General features: G+C 36.5%; 1 protein-coding gene across 1 annotated transcript in view; it reads right to left on the bottom strand.

Annotated features, from left to right (window-relative positions):
- The window catches only part of ERC2 (ELKS/RAB6-interacting/CAST family member 2), a gene marked incomplete at its 5' end in the record, with an annotated part of 568,754 nt that overhangs the window by 308,532 nt on the left and 240,035 nt on the right, over positions 1-20,187 (bottom strand). The window lies entirely within an intron of this gene.

The raw sequence follows: 20,187 nt of genomic DNA, 5'->3' as shown, positions 1-20,187 counted from the left end.
ACATTCATTAGTGTTTTCAATCATCACCTACCATGGTCCCGTATAGCTATTAAATGCCATTAAATCATCTCCCTCAATCTGGAGCCCTCCTAAGATGTGATACAGTATAGATTAATGGTGCGGATATTATATACTAATTTATGAACGAGATATACGGTACCTTAAAACTTTATTGCATTGGGATGGTTGCATAGTTACACTATCATTGGTTTACTGTGCTTTGCAGTTTCTTTATAAGCTTTTATAGTCAAACTGAGATATAATGAAAAATTAAAACAAGTTTCCCACTCTTAGCTGGGAATAATCTGACTGCTGAAGATTTGAGTAGTATTATTTTGCCAGTAAATCATAACTACTCAATTTGATTAACTGTTTACTTCATTTGAAGAAACATATTTGACAAGTGTTATTCATTTGCAATAAAATACTTACCCCTCTGTTCAATATATTTTTTAGATCGCAAAGCCTAGCATAAATTACAAATAAATGATATTTTGGAAACCCCAAAGAGACAGAATTTTATCATGCCATGAATTTATACATTAACGTAATGGGGGGCAGTGAGAGTTGTACCTATTTGCTGTACAATTTAAAAGAAAAAAGTTTGGTATACAAGAAAACTATTAGTCTATGGTGGTCCAATACAGTAAAAAAGAACTAAGCAGTATAAGAAGTATATTATTACATTTTATTTTCAACAGTACATAATGGTTGTTTAAATTTAAAGTTAAGCAGATTTCTGCCTTTTATTTATGTATTTGGGACAAAAAATAAGAAAAAAATATCCTAGTCAAAATAATTGCATTGGTTCAAAAAATGACAGAGGTACTACTACTGTTCAATTTACATAAATTTGGATAGTTTATTTCTGAATTTCATTGCAGTTTTTGTCATCCTTATGGAAAGAAATCTTTAACAGAAGATAAGGATTTGAATGAGACCTTTGGCAGTATAAGCTTTCCAGTCCATTGCTCTATCAAATGCTGTTCAATAAGGTATATAAGAGAAAATAAACCATCCTGAAAATGTTACTAAATATTGATACATGAAATATAATTGAGCCTTATTATTTGAATATTCAACTCTGTATTTTCTAATTATATAGTTTTGCATATTTTTTTAATTGACATATGTTAAGCATACTGAATCATGCAACAAAAAAAGAATTAAAATATGTTGATGTGTATCTTTAGTATTCTACCACCATCTTCCTCTGGGCAAAGAAAAAAACTAAATCTATCTGTGAACAGATGCTTCCTAAATTCATGTTTCTGTGCACACAACGGTATTATACGGAATTGTAGAAAAAGGCAATCAGTAAATAAATTAACAGTTTGCTGTTTTACAACATTATGCATTCTGTGTTCTCATATCCAATGATAATTACTCTTCCAAAGAGCATACATCATATTTCTTTCATTTCTATGATGGATTCAACAACTATATTATGACACCCTGTGGAATTCTAAAGACATTACACATTTAGATTCTGTCAAAATATAGATGTGAATAGATATAAGCAAAGCAATCAAACAAAATGGGGCAGGGAGGAGAATATAATTTGTATACAAAGTTTGGACATTTTTAAAATTATCCCTGGCTATACTATATATATTAAACACCCTAAGTTAATACTGTCTCCTGAGTATTTATCTGAATTCTCATATATTTACTTTATATCAGTTCTATTAGAAATCATATTACTACAAGCTTTATCTGAGACTTTGGGTCTTAAAATGTTGCACTTAGCAAAAATGCTTTCCTTAAATTTAAAGGGTAAAGACATTAAATTATGTGCATTGTACCCTGTATTACACTTCCAAAATACAACGATGAGTAGAATATTTAGATCCTGTTAACTACACGTTTTGCACTCTTTCAAAATATTTGAGTAATATTAATATTGCTTTTTCCATGTACTGCCTGATCTTGACTATTTTCACAATTGCTCAATCTTCAATAAGATAGAAATTAATAAATATATCTTTTGGAAAACCATTCAGATGCTAATCATTATAAATGACAATACGACAAATTACTGATGATATAACCAGGGCATTTCTTTATTTTTTTTAACCTGAAAAAATAATTAGATAGATTGGGAGGGGGCACCAAATGCCAATGCATTAGTATTAAATTTGTTTCTAACCAGCATATAGCAGACATGACCAGACAAGCTAAGAATCATATTATAATCTCCAGCTGCCTTGTCTGCAATCAGATTGCACAATTGTGTATTAAAATGACTTCACATAATCCTTTGGTATTTTCATAAATGGGTATAAACACATTTAGAGCTGCCACTCCATCTATTAAAAAAATCATTAAAATCTTTCACATGCAATCTTTTCAATTATGTGTCCTGTCAATAAATTTATAAGTGGTAAACTTGTCACTTTTCTGGCAAACATTTCAGGAATGCTTCTTAAATGCTCAAAGGATTTAACTAAATCTCACCTGAAGACAAGTGTTACAATTTCATAGAAATTTAAGAACCCAAAAACAAAACAAAACAAAAATCCCTTGTCATTTAACTTCTAAAAAATAATGTAGTGGAAGGTACAAGTCGTGATAAAACACCATAATCACCAATAATTACAGATACATATTAAAGACTTCTTTTAAAACTTTACTTAAAAAATTGATTGGAACTTTCTCCACATATTGTTTTATGAAATCTAAAAAAAATGTAAACTCAAACCATAATTTAAAAGGGAGAATTTGATTAGGAAGTTGATTTGATATGATTTTGATTCTTCTGAGATCCTAAGTTTATTTTCAGACGTAGTATTAAATTATGCAAAAAATTAAGCAATTTGGAGGAAAATGTATGGACACCTAGATATATATTAATTTGTTGTTGTTGTTAGCTGCGAAGTCGTGTCCGACCCATCGCGACCCTATGGACAACATTCCTCCAGGCCTTCCTGTCCTCTACCATCTTCTGGAGTCCATTTAAGCTCATGCCTACTGCTTCAGTGACTCCATCCAGCCACCTCATTCTCTGTCGTCCCCTTCTTCTATTGCCCTCGATCTTCCCCAGCATTAGGCTCTTCTCCAGGGAGTCCTTCCTTCTCATTAGGTGGCCAAAGTACTTGAGTTTTAGCTTCAGGATCTGGCCTTCTAAAGAGCAGTCAGGATTGATCTCCTCTAGGACTGACCGGTTTGATCGCCTTGCAGTCCAAGGGACTCGCAGGAGTCTTCTCCAGCACCACAGTTCAAAGGCCTCAATTCTTTGGCGCTCAGTCTTTCTTATGGTCCAACTTTCACTACCATACATTGCAACTGGAAAGACCATAGCCTTGACTATACGCACTTTTGTTGACAGGGTGATGTCTCTGCTTTTTAGTGTGCTGTCTAGATTTGCCATGGCTTTCCTCCCCAGGAGCAAGCGTCTTTTAATTTCTTGGCTACAGTCCCCATCTGCAGTGATCTTGGAGCCCAGGAAAATAAAATCTGTCACTACCTCCATTTCTTCCCCATCTATTTGCCAGGAATTGAGAGGGCCAGATGCCATGATCTTGGTTTTCTTAATGTTAAGTTTCAACCCAAGTTTTGCACTCTCCTTCTTCACCTGCAACAAGAGGCTCTTTAGTTCTTCTTCACTTTCTGCCATTAGAGTGGTATCATCTGCGTATCTTAGGTTGTTGATATTTCTTCCGGCAATCTTAATTCCAACTTTTGATTCATCTAGCCCTGCCTTTCTCATGATGTGCTCTGCATATAAGTTAAATAGGCAGGGCGACAGTATACAGCCTTGCCGGACTCCTTTCCCAATTTTGAACCAATCAGTGGTTCCGTGTCCAGTTCTCACTGTTGCTTCTTGACCCGCATATAGGTTTCTCAAGAGACAAATAAGATGGTCTGGTACTCCCATCTCTTTAAGAACTTGCCACAGTTTGTTATGATCCACACAATCAAAGGCTTTAGCATAGTCAATGAAGCAGAAGTAGATGTTTTTCTGGAACTCCCTAGCTTTCTCCATGATCCAGCGTATGTTGGCAATTTGATCTCTAGTTCCTCTGCCTCTTCGAAATCCTGCCTGCACTTCTGGTAGTTCTCGATCCACATACTGCTGAAGTCTAGCTTGTAGGATTTTAAGCATGACTTTACTAGCATGAGAAATGAGTGCAATGGTGCGATAGTTTGAACATTCTTTGGCACTGCCTTTCTTAGGAATTGGAATGTAAACTGATCTTTTCCAATCCTGTGGCCACTGTTGAGTTTTCCAAATTTGCTGGCAAATTGAGTGTAGCACTTTTACTGCATTGTCTTTTAAGATTTTGAATAGCTCAGCTGGAATACTGTCACCTCCACTAGCTTTGTTGTTGCTCAGCTTTTCTAAGGCCCACTTCACTTCACATTCTAGGATGTCTGGCTCGAGGTCAGTGACCACCTCATTGTGATTATCAGGGACGTTAAGCTCATTCTTGTATAGTTCTTCTGTGTAATTTTGCCACCTCTTCTTAATCTCTTCTGCCTCTGTTAGGTCCCTGCCATTTTGGTCCTTTATCATGCCCATTTTTGCATTAAACGTTCCCTTCATTTCTCCAATTTTCTTGAAAAGATCTCTGGTCCTCCCTATTCTATTGTTTTCTTCTATTTCTTTGCACTGTTCATTTAAGAAGGCATTCTTATCTCTTCTAGCTATTCTCTGGAATTCTGCATTCAATTGGGTGTATCTTTCTTTTTCTCCCTTGCCTTTCGCTTCCCTCCTTTCCTCAGCTATTTGCAAAGCTTCCTCAGACAGCCATTTTGCTTTCTTGCATTTCTTTTTCTTTGGGATGGTTTTGGTTGCTACCTGTTGTACAATGTCACGAACCTCTGTCCATAGTTCTTCAGGCACTCTGTCTATCAGATCTAATTCCTTAAATCTATTTGTCACCTCTACTGTATATTCAACAGGGATATGATTTAATTCATACCTGACTGGCCTAGTGCTTTTCCCTACTTTCTTCAGTTTAAGCCTAAACTTTGCAAGGAGAAGCTCATGGTCTGAGCCACAGTCAGCTCCTGGTCTTGTTTTTACTGACTGTATAGAGCTTCTCCATCTTTGGCTGCAGAGCATATAGTCAATCTGATTTCTGTGTTGACCATCTGGTGATGTCCATGTGTAGAGCCGTCTCTTGGGTTGTTGGAAAAGAGTGTTTGCTATGACCATCGTATTCTCTTGACAGAATTCTATCAGCCTGTGCCCTGCTTCATTTTGCACTCCAAGGCCAAACTTGCCTGTTATTCCAGTTATCTTTTGGCTTCCTACTTTAGCATTCCAATCCCCCATGATGATAAGAACATCATTTTTTGGTGTTAGTTCTATAAGGTGCTGTAGGGCTTCATAGAACTGGTCAATTTCATCCTCTTCAGCACTGGTGGTTGGGGCATAGACTTGGACTACTGTGATATTGAATGGTTTGCCTTGGATTCGAACTGAGATCATTCTGTCATTTTGAGGATTGTATCCCAGTATTGCTTTTCCTACTCTTTTATTGACTATGAAGGCTACTCCATTTCTTCTGAAGGATTCTTGCCCACAGTAGTATACCTGATGGTCATCTGAATTAAATTCACCCATTCCTGTCCATTTTAGTTCGCTGATACCTAAGATGTCAATGTTCAGTCTTGTCATCTCTTGTTTGACCACGTCCAGTTTTCCTTGATTCATGGATCTTACATTCCAGGTTCCTATGGAGAAAAAATCTTTACAGCATCGGACTTTCCTTTCACCACCAGACACATCCACAGCTGAGCGTCCTTTCGGCTTTGGCCCAGTCGCTTCATTCTTTCTGGCGCTACTAGTACTAGCCCTCTGCTCTTCCCCAGTAACATATTGGACGCCTTCCGACCTGAGGGGCTCATCTTCCAGCGTCATATCGTTTTGCCTTTTGGTACTGTCCATAGGGTTTTCATGGCAAAGATACTGGAGTGGGTTGCCATTTCCTTCTCCAGTGGATCACGTTTTGTCAGAACTCTCTGCTATGACCTGTCCGTCTTGGGTGGCCCTGCACGGCATAGCTCATAGCTTCATTGAATTACGCAAGCCCCTTCGCCACGACAAGGCAGTAATCCATGAAGGGGATATATTAATTTAAAAACTGTTAAAAACATGTCATCATTTTCCATGACCTCTTTAATTACATATTTAAAAATAACACATTCTCAATTTTTTGGGGGGTGACAGAGAAACTGAATGCAGAAAGGGGACAGTAGTTCCTGCATGTTACAAGATCTAATATATAGAGATTTAATATTCTCCTCCCTGTCTTCTTTCCAGCTACATTTTAATTCCATAAAATAAATATTCTGCTTCTTCAGTGGAAGCAAAATATTTTACTATATTTAAATAAAGCACTTCCGCCTTATTGGAGGGGCAATATATTAAGACTAGCTAAAGACTGAACTAAGAATCAGCAGAGTTTGTTTGAACCATAAGCTAAATGAATTATTCATATTTCTTTAGATATAAGTTCTTCTGAATTCAGAGAGAATTAGTATCTGGCAACTAAATAAAGGGTTGCTGCTTCTGTAGCTTAGAGAAGATGATCCCTCTTGGTCTATGGACACTGAATAAAATATGGCAATATACATATTGACCCACTGGTGAAATACCTTAAATTGGTTGACTTATAATGATTATTTTAAAAGAGCCAAGGTTGCCTACCCCTGGATCCTCCCTAGTTTCCTGAGCTGTAAAGTGTGTGTGGATCTATCTATCAGTTAATGGATAGATATCAACTAATAGATATTTTAGATCCCCAAGGACACAGACTAGACTTTTCCTAGCTGATGGTATAACCAGAACATAAACCATATTACCTATAGCTTCAATAACCTTTGGCAGTGAACTGAAAAATTATCCATGCTAGGTTTGATATCATCTACCTATACAAACAGTTTGCATTCAATGTCAATATTAAGTGTCATCACAAACTGCACATCCTGAGATTGGCTAATGAAAGAAGCCACATATTCAAAAACCAAGTTAAAGATTAGAGAAGACAGGGGCGGGCCATCCTTGATTAGTGCCATCATATTGTTTAATAGGTGATAAGACAAATATATTTGCAATGACTTTAGCCACAATAAAAATATAAAATTATAATGTAATTGACAAAAATTGGTGGAAGCTCACATCTGCTTACTAGTCCTTAAACTAGAAGAAACTTCTCATATGCTAATTCAAAGTATTTCATGAAATAGTTTGTGTAGACCTATGGCAGGGATATCAAACTCAATTTCATTGAGGGCCGCATCAGCATTGCGGTTGCCCTCAAGGGGCCGGGTGGGTATGGCCAGGGTGGGCGTGGCCTACTGGGTGGGTGTGGCTAGAGTGCATATGGCCTACTGGGTGGGCGTGGCCAGCTCTACATCGTTCGCATCAAGGGTGCCTATGAGGGCCTGGGCAGGAGTGGGACAGATCTGAGGGTCTCTGGCAGAAGGAGGGTCTCTGGGCCAGGGCCAGGGCAGTGGGGGCCGTTCCCTCACTGTTTCCAGGATGGCTTCACGGGCCATATGAAACCACTTCGCGGGCCTTGTGTTTGACATGTCTGACCTATGGCATAATATCTTTGGAAAAATAATGCACTTCATTTTAAAGAAAATAAAATTGATTAATAAAGATGTAAGTTTTGTTCATTCTAAAGGTCTGGAAATAATATAATCTCTTGGAAGACTAGGAAATGCTTTTCACAAATTATCATTGATCTCAGGCCAAACATACTTCTCAGTTCCATGAGTGATTGAATGTGAAGACAAAAAACTATTTATGCAAAATAAATTTCACAGTCATCCAGTAGAATAAGCTGTTTTATGATGTGAATCTGTTCCCCTTCATTGGAGGTCTTCAAACCTTCAGAGATTGAAAATCTATTGGGTCAAAATGCTTTGGAATTCCTGTGTTGAGCAAGGAGTTGAACTACATGAACACTGAAGTCCCTTTCAAATCTATGATTCTGTAGTTCTACGATCCTGTAATTATCAGATTGCTGGCAACAAATAAAAGGACCTGATCCAAGAACAGAAAAACATTTAGATCCTTTTACAGCCCTAGATTATGTTCCATAATAGGCCATGGTTAATTTTACACAATATTCATATGTGTATAATTTGCTGCAGTAAGCTGTCATCTTAATATAGTGATCTTGCACTTTAACACACTTTCAATTCACAGTATTGAATCAGTATTTTTATAATTTTTACTTACAGTCAGTATTTGCTTTAATGCAAAAGTATGCTAAAAGATTTTTTTCTCAAAGTTTCACAGATTTTATTTAATCACCATGAACGCAAAAGTTTCACAAGATAAAGAAAATGTTGTGCTGGCTAAAAAAAAAAAGAGGAAGCCACACTAAATCCCTGTTAAATAAATAAGTAGCAAAGAGTAGACAACAGTCTCTTCTATTGAGATAGAAGAAGCTTTGTAGAATAAAATACATTTTGATCAGTGACTTAAAAGGAAGGAATGAAATCAGAAGGCAGTGGGAGGAAAAGAGTGGGAAGGCCACTCAAAGACACAATGTTGAAAGCAGAAGAACAAAGTATACACTGAAAACTTCTAAAAGGACAGAAAAGATTAACAGACCTAAAGAAATTTCACCAAGCCAGTGTTCATAAGCACATAATTAAAATGTATTGTATTAATTGAACAAAATCATAAGGTCTATACTGTATATTCATGTTCCTCAATATTACAGATTTCCATTTTCTACTTTGTAAAGAAGTCCATCCTAATTTATTGTGTCTTTTTACAATATCTTTACGTAACAGTAGAATTTCACTGGTAACTTCATTCGCTTTCTTCTTCAATTCCCTTCTTCTAAAATATCAAGATTGTGTATGTCTACATTAGGTATACCAAATGCACCAAGAGAGTTTGAATGGGTAGGCTATGGATCAACATATACATCGGGGGGGGGGGGGGGAGAGGTGGAGACAACAGCCCCTATTTACAAAGTATGTATAACTGGGTCATACAATAGGATGGGAGTAGGATTTGATTACATTTGATGTAAATGCTACTCAGGATTTAATTCTCCAGCTGTCTGTGACAAAGGTGAAGTTCAACAGAGATTCTATGAAAACAGAGTCCTCTGGGTGCTTTGACTGTTTTGGATTTCATCTGAAAAAGGTAGAAATGGATACAACTTTGTTATATCAACAAACATGGCTTCATGTGAATCTGCATGGTGTTCTTCATGGGTTTTCCTGGGAGGCTTTAACTGGCTGAGAATGCTGTGGCACAGGCAGTGGTGAGCTTACCTTAACATGCCTTTATGACTCTCTGGTTTATCAAGCTGCATGGGTTCCTAGCGGACAAAGTTATTTGAGGGACTTGAACTGTAAACTACATTACAAAAATAAAATTTCAGTGAAATCCCAAGAATAACTATGTTCCATATTCCTTGGGAAAGAGATAACTAAATTCTTTGCATCAGAAATAGAAATATCACATCTCCAAAGCTTCTGAGTGTACTTTAACTGCAACCTATACACACACATACACGTTTCGTTTTACTTGGTCTAAATTATTTTTCATGAGAATGATCGATTTTGCCCTCGGGAGAATTCTCTCACCAATTTTCTAAATTTAAGATATGAATTATTACCCTAAATTTTGAGCATCATTTATGAAAGAATGACAGTGGAATCAATGGCATTTCAAGAGAAACATGACCCATATAACCCTGAACATTACGAATAGTAAGCCCACTAAATTCCCTCAAACTAGGGTACAGATGCCATCCCAGAAACCTAATCAGCATATCAATAGGATGTTCCTTATTCAACATACATGTAATTGCAGCTAATTTCATGTTGGATTATAAAGAATGCAAAACCAGATGAAGTCAGCTTTTTTCAACCAGGGAATAAACAGGGACTCCAGGCTTATGCAAAAATGTGTACTCCTTCATTAATGCATGCTATTATGAGGGCACCTAATCAATCAGTCAGCCACATGGTTCTAATAAAAGGTGCCAACCTACCTGAATTTCCTTCCAGAAGGGAAAGAGCAGAGTTCATTCAGAAGTACATTTCAGAAGCTTTCCTTACTAAATAAAAGTAAGCCAGTAAATCAAATCAGGGGTTTACAATCACAGCCACTAAAGGAAACCTTAACTCTGGTATGTGAGGTGTGACTCAGGTAGAAAATTCCTTTCTAGGGCACCACTCTGGACAATAAGAAACTTGCTCAACTGCTCTCAAGATTTTCCCCTTCCTTTTTTCTATTCCTGCGTTTAGCCAAGCATCACTGGAGTCCACTGTGAGGTCAAAGACAATCAAACTGAATAAAGACAAAGCAAGAAGGAACTTTATCAAGAAAAGTCTGGTTGAACAAGGAGGTATATTTATCTTCATTTATTCTAATCTAAGCCACTTCTCAAAAGAAACTTGTGAGACAAGAAATTAATACATTTTCCATATTCAGCCTGCTCTGCAGGAGTTAAATTCAGAGTTATTTAACCCTACTTCAAGATAGCATGTTTAAATCTGTCAACTAAACAAGGACCTAATTAAAAAAAATCAGAATAGTGTTTTAACAGCAGACACAGTATAACCAAATGCTGACATGATTGTGTCCAGATATACTTCCATTATAAAAAAAATTCAGTGGGAGGAAAAATTCAATAATAAAAACTATAGTCATAAACAGTGAGAATAATAAGCACACTTTACTGCAAGCTGCTAAAAGATTAATAATCATAAGAGGCAATGTATACAACAGTGCATTTTGACCTGATAAAATGCCATTTACATTACACTTTTAATTTTTCCTTCTTTGGAGCCATGTGCTAAATTAGCCCCCTTTTTCCTATCTAAGCTTTCCATGTGACAAGTCAGGCTAAAAAATTACTCCAAACTGAAGTCTGGAACTGAGCCAGGATTTAAATCCCTATCTCATAAACCAAAGTATATTATTCTATTAATCCTACACAACAATTTCTTCATACACAGGGCAAAATAATAGGAAGGAAGGAAGGAAGGAAGGAAGGAAGGAAGGAAGGAAGGAAGGAAGGAAGGAAGGAAGGAAGGAAGGAAGGAAGGAAGGAAGGAAGGAAGGAAACATTGTTAGGTGAAAGCTATTGTTCTTTGCTTTAAGGACATAATTTTCAATATTAAGGTACTATACTGAGACATATAAACAAAGGAAACGAAAGATAGTTTCATACTTTGGTTAATTTTGGTTTACCTTTAGCTAGAAAGTTGAAATAACCAAGTTATGAGGGATGTCAGTAATGCTTAATCTGACATAAGAAGAGCAATTTTAGTTTACAAAACTGAGGCCCAACAGAAAATCAAGGAATATTCTAGAGTATAAGATAAACATACTGTAGCTATCTTATGGATTTTTAAAAAAAGTATTTTCTATCCTACCTGAAGGCAACATAGTCAGTGAATTGCAAACCACCTCTTTTAATCATGCTTTCTATCAATACTAGGTTAAACCTCCTGAACAATTACTATGAACAAGTGAATGACATCATAACTATGCTAAAGAGTAGTCATCAGAAGGATTAAAAATGCTACTTTCTCTTTACTAGCTTCTTTCTCTGTGCCCTGCCTAGCTCTGTGACACTGCAGCTCATTGGGCTAACCTGTTTCTTTTGCCTTTGCTAACTAGCTACAGCCATGACACCAACACAAGAGCAACTTTCCCAAGGTGCTCTATCCAGCCAATGATGGGGAGCATTTCTAGGAAGGACCATACTTGCCAATTAGCTATGGCAACTTTCCTGGCACCTCATAAATATTACACTACCTTAAAGAGGTGATCACAGTATCATTCTTTAGCATCACACCAACTGGTCACCCTTGAAAAGCCTTCAAGCTGTTCTCGAAAGTTCTATATTTCCAAGATGGAAGGGAATGCTTTTCCATTATTTCAAGAATATCTTCACTACTATTTGTTGGACAATTTGGAGCCTGCAGCCCTCTGCTTCCTTTATCTCCTCTGTCTCTGCCTTAAAATATGCATACAAAAATATCACAAAGAAGGAAAAGGATGAAGAGGAGCTGCTGTGTTTCATCCCCATTTTAGTCTCTGTCCAATTGTTTCTTCAGTAAAATCTTAAAGCTGCTTTGTTGACTCAGTTGTCCCTGTATCTTGAGTCACAAGCTCTGAATCACACCATCTGTGAAAGTTGAAGATCCAATTTGAATGGATCAGCATGATTCATGCCAGTTTATGCTTCATATGTATTTGCTAATGGATACGTTGCTAAGCTAACAAAGATGTTAAACGTTATTCCATTATTAAAAACAGAAACACAATTTTCCTGACTATTCTTATAAAAATAATTGAGATATATGTTTTTCTTTCCTAAAGAATGTTGAGGGGGGCACACAAATCCTGCAAACAATTAATCTCTGAACTATATCTTGGTACACTTTGTTGAGCAAGGTGCAATAATTTGGCTGAACATTCCCAGAAACTCTAAGAAATGCAGTCCAAGGAAGGAATAAAGTTTACTGCCAATATTTTTGGCTCTGTGATCATGAACCACAATAGTGCGACTTTGTAGTAGAACTGAATCTGAACCACAAATTCAGGATCAGTCAAGGGTGCCTACCTTTTCCTCTTTTCATGTTTGCATAGCTTCATTTCAGTTTGTGCAATCAGAAGATTTGATCAGATTCCTGGAGATTCAGAAGTTTATTACACATGTACTTGATACTTGACCTTCCTGGCTTCTGTGATCTGCCATAACAGAACTCTCTTGTTATGTGATGCCAGAGGGTTTGGTCCTAGCAGCAGTGAAAGAGGCCATTTTGTGACTTCAAGCACAGAAATACTATATATACTTAGCTAGTTTTGGGGGTAAGCAATATAATCAAAAAAGAAAAAAGAAAACAGAGCAAGAGATAGTATGCAAGATAAATTACAGTTGTAAATAAAGAAAAAGGGAAGAAAATATAGCTAAATCAAGATTATTCCATCTCTGTTCATTGCACTTTTCCATAAAATTCTATTCTTGCAAAGCATCCTTACATCTACTATGATCATACACCACTTCATATATTGCCTTTTATGTCTTAAATTTCATCTTCCCCTTTCTCTAAATTTCACCAACTCCATTCAAATTCAAGTTTCTCCTTCTTTCCCCTTCTTACTCAAATACTTGTTTTGCAATTTCATTCTAATTTTCTCAATATGGCAAAGCCACTTCAGTATACCACTTTCATATTGGTCACTCACTTGTTGTATTTTATCCATATCCCTTCAGTACTCATTCATTCTTGACCCTGTATATTCTTGTTTTACTACCCATACCTCTTAAGAAATCCACTGCTTTCAAGTTATTTTTAGTTTCTCCTGACATATCCTGTTCTCACTTCCATTTAATACACAGTAATTTCACTTTCTTTTCTCACAATAGACCACATACTATGTATCCACCAGCATCTTCACAGGATACACACAGGGTACACATGCTCATCTACTTCCATAACCCAAGGATTCTCTGTATTTCTTTTCCCTATTTAAACATTAAGTGCCGAACCATGCATTTGAAACAAATCAATCTCTAGATGCTACTTACTGAGGCCAAATATATAAGACTATCACAATCTACATTTTATAGGTGAAAGGGGTGGGCAGAACCTTACTAATCCATTTCCAGACCTTCTAAACTCCATTCTATACGATCAAATATATCGTTAAAACAGTGCTTTTTTTTCTAAAAAAAAGGTGCCAGAACTCAGAGGTGTTGTCACTGGGAGCAATGCCGGTGTCTTGCTACAGCGTCACCGCCCATCCTTTGCACCCCTGCCCCTGTGGCTCGGAGCCACATGCTGTGGGGATTCCCCTCCCCACGGCCGTCGTGGGGATCCCCCTCCCCACAGTTGCCACGCCGTGGCCCGTGCTGAGCCCCCACACGGAGCTGCTCCAAACCCCGACCCAGAGCTGTGTTCCTCATGGCAATGGTCTCCAGCACCAAACAGCTTCTTTCCAACCACATCCAGAAAAAATTGTAACAAACATAGGAATTCTCAAGGCCATGTTTGGTATTTCCCAGCAATCTGTTACTGGAAGGAAAAAACAATCCCTGCTGTGTTACTGATCCCAGTGAAGCATTTGCATGTATGCAGATATCCTTAGGGTGCCATAGTTATGGATGAGAAATATTGGTTGCAAAGTTGGCATTTATTTATTTATTTATTTATTTAATTGGTTTTCTATACCGCCCTATTTCCGGTATAGGGCAATATTTAAAAGACAATATAAATTAAGATAAAAATAGAATTAAAAAGAATTAAATTAATAATAGCCCAACAATAAAACAATGTTAAAACTTAAAACTAAAAAACCCCTCAGTCCAGTCCAGATAGATCAAAAAGCCAGGTTTTCAGGTCCTGGCGAAACGAGCGCAGGTCGGGGGCAGTCCGGAGTTCCACAGGTAAAGGGCAGGCGCGCCCACAGAGAATGCCCTCCCTCTGGGGATCACCCGCCAGCATTCCCTGACCGGCGGCACCCTAAGGAGGCTCTCCCTATGGGAGCGCACAGGACGATGGGAAGTTGATGCCGGCAGCAGGTGTTCCCTTAGATAGTCTGGACCCAAGCCATTTAGGGCTTTATACGTCCTCACCAGCACCTTGAATCTTACCCGGAGGGCAACTGGAAGCCAATGCAGCTCACGGAGAAGAGGTGTTACACGGGAGTATCGGGAGACTCCCATCACAACTCGCGCGGCCGCATTCTGCACCAGCTGAAGCCTCCGAATGGTCCTCAAGGGCAGCCCCATGTAGAGAGCATTGCAGTAGTCTAACCAGGAGGTCACGAGCGCATGAGTGACTGTGCGTAGGGCATCTCGGTCCAAATAGGGGTGCAACTGGTGCACAAGGTGAACCTGGGCAAAAGCCCCCCTGGTCACGGCTCATATATGATCTTCCAAACCGAGCCGTGAATCCAGGAGAACACCCAAGTTGCAAGCCCTATCAACGGGGGGTAACACCTCACCCCCCCATAGTTAACAATGGACAAAACTGGTTGGACTCGGAAACGGAATTAGTTAAAGATTGTATGATAAAGTGGGCACAAAATATTCAGGAACCAATTCCGCTGGATACTTGGGAGGTAATTTGGGTTAGAAATGTTAAATTTACTCAGGCTCAAAATTTAAGAGAAAATTTTTATAAAATGTTTTATAGATGGCATCTGGATCCCAAAAAGTTGTCTAACATGTATCCTAACTTACAGTCTAAATGCTGGAGATGTGGTAGTTTAGAAGCCACCTATTTTCATATGTGGTGGACTTCCAGAAATATAAAAGCTTTTTGGGTTAAAATTTGGTGGAACATTCAAGATTTTTAAGAGAAAGATAAAGTTCTCTCCGCAATTGTTTTTATTGGGTATTGTTGTAGATTGTGATGTTAAAGAAACCAATTTGATGTTGAACTTGATAACAGCAGCACGGTTACTGGTGGGACAATACTGGAAGAAGGATAGTTTGCCTACTATAGAAGAATGGGTGTTTAAAGTTTCGAATCTTGCAGAAATGTCTAAGATTTCTGCTTATTTGAAGGATCATTCACAAGAAAGTTATATTTCAGTTTGGAGGAGATGGATAGATTATATTCAGAATAAATATGGGACTAAAAAGTTCCATTTAGCTTATGAGTAGATTTTAGAGGGATATCGTTATTAATTTTAGTGTTAGTACTTTGTATGTATCTATGTTAAAGGGGAGTTAAAGCACATTATGAATTTAGTTAATTTTATATTATGGATAATCTTTAGTTAGAATATGATTATTATAACTATAACCCTGTATTTAGCTCTGGGAAGTGGAGGGGGGAAGGGGGGTGGTTTGGGGTGGGGGGGATTTGGGGATGTACTGTAAAATCTTGTTTTTGTAAAACTCTTTAATAAAAAAAAGAAACCTGGATGTAATACACATATTTTGGACTTATTTTTGTTTCTTTGCATGTCTGATATTTTTAAAAAGGCATATGCTACTGACTACACTTATGTACATATGTAACATCCTTTGCTAGGATACATGTCCAATGCTTGTCCAGAATGTGAAAAGTGAAAGATTGTGACTAAACAAAATTTTAATGCACAGATAATACCACCAGAAATTATTTTATCCTTTTTAATAAATGTTGTTATTGATGTTAAGCTCACCATGGAAAACATCATATATTGTTTTATATATATACTAGGTTAATTATTTAAAGACTGAAGTGCAACATAACTAGATTCTAAATAATCTATTTTTCAAAATACACAACAGTCCAAACAGTAAAAGTAAAGTCCAAATTAAGAATATTTCATTCTTAAGAATTGTTTAATTTAAAGTGGTTTAGTTGTAATAGAGTATGTACAAAAGATACAATTTTTTTCTAGCAACAGCTAAATTAGACATATTACATTGAGAAAAATGTTTCTCATTTCTTTCCTGTTACCTTTATTGATTTCATTGCAGAGATGTTAACATAGGAAATAGATTATTTTGTTATCTAATTTTACCTTCCAAAAGACAGAAGCAGATGAAAAATGTGAGGTTCTTTCCTGTTGGCTTTTTTTGAATTAGCTGTTTTAGATTCTAAAAGTTTAGTTCCTAAAGAAGTAACCTTGTAAATAATTTTAATGTCCTCCTCTAGTGCAGGGTAGGCAACCTTGGCTCTTTTATGACTCAAGGACTTCAACTCCCAGAATTCCTGAGCCAGTATGGCTCAGCTTGGAAACATCTCTCTTTCCCCTCAGCGTGGCTGGCTCAGGATTTCTGGGAGTTGAAGTCCACAAGTCATAAAAAAGGGCCAAGATTGCCTACTCCTAAAGCCAATAGAGGGAGCATTTTTTTTTTTTTTGCAAAAAAGGTTGCCGGAACGCCGTTCTGAGTGTTCTATGAGAAAAAAAGCCCTTCTTTAAAATATGCTTCAAAGTGGTTTGCTTTTCTGATTAGCACTCAAACCAGAAACACATGAAAAGAACTTGCCTCAAGCCAATTAGACATTTTTACAAGATTATTAAAGCTGCTCTGGGCCACAGTTTAAAGAGAAAATAAGGGAGTCAAAGGAATAAAAGTTATTTTTCTTGTTCTTGGACCTGGCTTCAATCTGATTAAGTCTTTCAATCATATTTAGGAATATTAAAATGAACTAGCACAGTATTAGTTTCTCTTCTTATTGCTTCAAGGTTTTGAGATGTACTGTTTCAATTCTTATACCAACACACATCCAAATTTCCTTGTAAGTAAGATTATGAGAACAAATTGAATTATCTAATTCATAATCATAATAGTAAAGTTGGAAGGGACCTTGGAGGTCATCTAGTCCAACCCCCTGCTCAGGCAGGAATACCTATACCATTTCAGAAAAATGGCTGTCCAGTCTCTTCTTAAAAACTTCCAGTGTTGAAGCATTTACAGCTTCTGGAGGCAGGTTGTTCCACTGGTTAATTGTTCTAACTGTCAGGAAGTTTCTCCTTAGTTCTAGGTTGCTTCTCTCACTGATTAGTTTCCATTCATGGCTTCTTGTCCTGCCCTCGGGCGCTTTGGAGAATAGCTTGCCTCCCTCTTCTTTTTGGCAGCCCCTGAGATATTGGAACACTGCTGTCATGTCACCCCTAGTCCTTCTCTTCATTAACCCAGACATACCCAATTCCAGCAGCCGTTCCCTATATGTTTTACAAAAGAGAAGTCTTGCAGGTTCCCCAGGTTTAATGAGAGTTTTTTATATTTTCTAAGACCTCCTCCATGCACCACAACATTTGCTAATAATGAAAATTGCTCAACAATTTGCATACCTAAGTTAACTTGCTTTACATGTTCAGCAGCTTAACCCAAATTTTAGAACATGTTTAATAACTTCACAATATCTAGAAACTCTGATTAAGCAGATATCTGGTCCACATAGTTTTAATCTGAGCAGGACAACGCTACCAACAAATTCAGTCTGTACATACCAATTACATTACATTGTAGAACACCTGTTGCTAACTTTGATTGGCTTGTGAGTTGTATTGGCTTAATAAGTTATATGCCTTCACCATTAAACATGAAAACTATATTAATTTTACATGGAAAGTTTTGTAGGTGAAGTGTTATTTTAACCCTCATTTATTATCATGTTCCTTTCCTAAAATCTGCCTACAGCTTTTTCCCCAACTTTAATAATTTCAAAAAACTTTAGTAGCATATTTTCAGAAATACCCATAGGTATACATCTTCATTTCAACATGCTCTAAGAAAGTACCGGTAAGTAGATTAAAAATAAATCAAGAATGAATAAATCATCAAATACAGTGGGTCCCCAAAAACAAAGCACAGTTGTAATAGTCCTAAAATACTGACAAGAACTTGCATTTAGGTTCATTCATTGGAAGTATAGCCATATTTTCTAATAACCATAAAGTAGCATTATTCATTGTAGAATTATATTGCTCAAGGTTGTACTAAGAAATATTAAATAGCACTTTAACATTAATATTTATAAAAAAACTATGTATTTATAGTATTTATCATATTAATGTATCCCTTCTTGATGTCTTCAAGCTTGGGGGAGGGTTTGAAATATTTTATTACTTTCAAGTTTTACAATCATAAGTACTTAATAAACAATGCGGTATCTGGGTTCCTTTGTCATTCAGTGGTACATATTAACTTTCACTCAAAATATCCAATACTACACCATCCAGTATTTCCCTGGTCCTCTGTTCTTCCAATAATAATCATTTTTCCACACTAGGCAAATACAATTCTTACTGCTATTAATACCTATACAATTAAATATAAGCATCTTCATCACATTTTCCTAATGTTATACATAGTGTCAATAATATCAGTTTATAATATCTTCTCTAGCCAAAACATACCTCAGATGTATTTGCAATCAAAGTTCCCTTATTCAATCCATATCCTGTTTTCCCCCCTCTTTTTTCAGTTTTAATTTCCCATCAATATTCAAAATAACGTTATCAATTATCAATTTTCTCATAGTTAATTACATTTGGGTAACAAAGCTTCCCTTATACCGACCCTCTTAGTATTTTCATATTTCCCATCCTATAAAAATTATATTATACTAGTTACAAATCACATCCTTCTAATTTATAATGATCCTTTTATTTCTAACAATTGTTATTTCTAACAATTATCTATTTTTTTAGTCATATTCAAGCATCCATTAGATAGTGTAATACCTCATCTAATTAGTCAAGACCTCTATTTTCTTTAGTCTTACTCTAGCTTTCTTCCTTTGCCAAATAACTTTACAAGTCAGTGCATTTAGATCATCAAGTGTTTCTTTCTCTGTTTCTATATGTATTGTTTGGAATAAAAAAGATGATTTAATTAAAGTATTTTTGTAAAAATGCTTAATCCATTTATATTCATTAAACAGCCTCCATTTCTTTCTCCTTCAGTTTCTCTTTTAATAACTTGTTCCCCAGTTTTTTTGCATTTCTCCATCATCCATTCTATCAATTCTTCTTCCTTGTCCTCAAGTATGTCTTTTCCATTTCCAGTGTTATATCTGGGTCTTCCAAATTTTTATTTATCTGTACCTGTCTATTGGTTACTTTTTCGAATCCTCCATCTTTGTATCAGTTTCCTCTATTTTTTCTTCTATTTTATGAGTTGCTAGTTCATTCTTTGTAGTCATTTACTGAACATTTTCTGCTTGTAAGCTTAAGTTGGAAAGTTGTTCATTTATGTTATTTAAATTATTTTTAGTCTCATCATGATTTAAAACAATTGTCTTTTGAATTGATTTCAACATGGAAAGGATTTCTTTCTGAAGTTCATTTACATTTTCTTGTTGATCATCCATGTTCCAAAGAGAAATAGTCCAGAAGCAACTTTTCCACTGTTTCTTAACATTTCTTGATAATTCTTGAAACTAAAAGTCAGTCAATATTTGTAATCCAGGCCAGCCAATTCAAAATGGTTTATTGTCTCCTTCAAACAGATAAAACAGCCCAAGGATTTTTTTTCCTTTTCCCAGCTGCAGTCTGCAGGTGAAAGTTTCCAGGAACAACAAAAAGTCTTATCTATGTCCGGGCTTCCTGCCAAATTTTTTTTAAGCATAATAAATTGTAATGCCAAAGCTCACCACTAGATGTTATTAACATCCATCTTCCAGCTTTTAAGTCCAAACTTATTTCACCAACTTTCCAAATATCTTTTCAAAAAGACTTAAAAGTACTTTTAGTCCCCAAATTTGTCAAAGTTATGTCTCTGTATTAAT

This window comes from Vipera ursinii (genome assembly GCF_947247035.1).
Source record: "Vipera ursinii genome assembly, chromosome: 2".
NCBI lineage: Eukaryota > Metazoa > Chordata > Lepidosauria > Squamata > Viperidae > Vipera > Vipera ursinii.
This window is presented reverse-complemented; position numbering and strand designations above follow the sequence as displayed.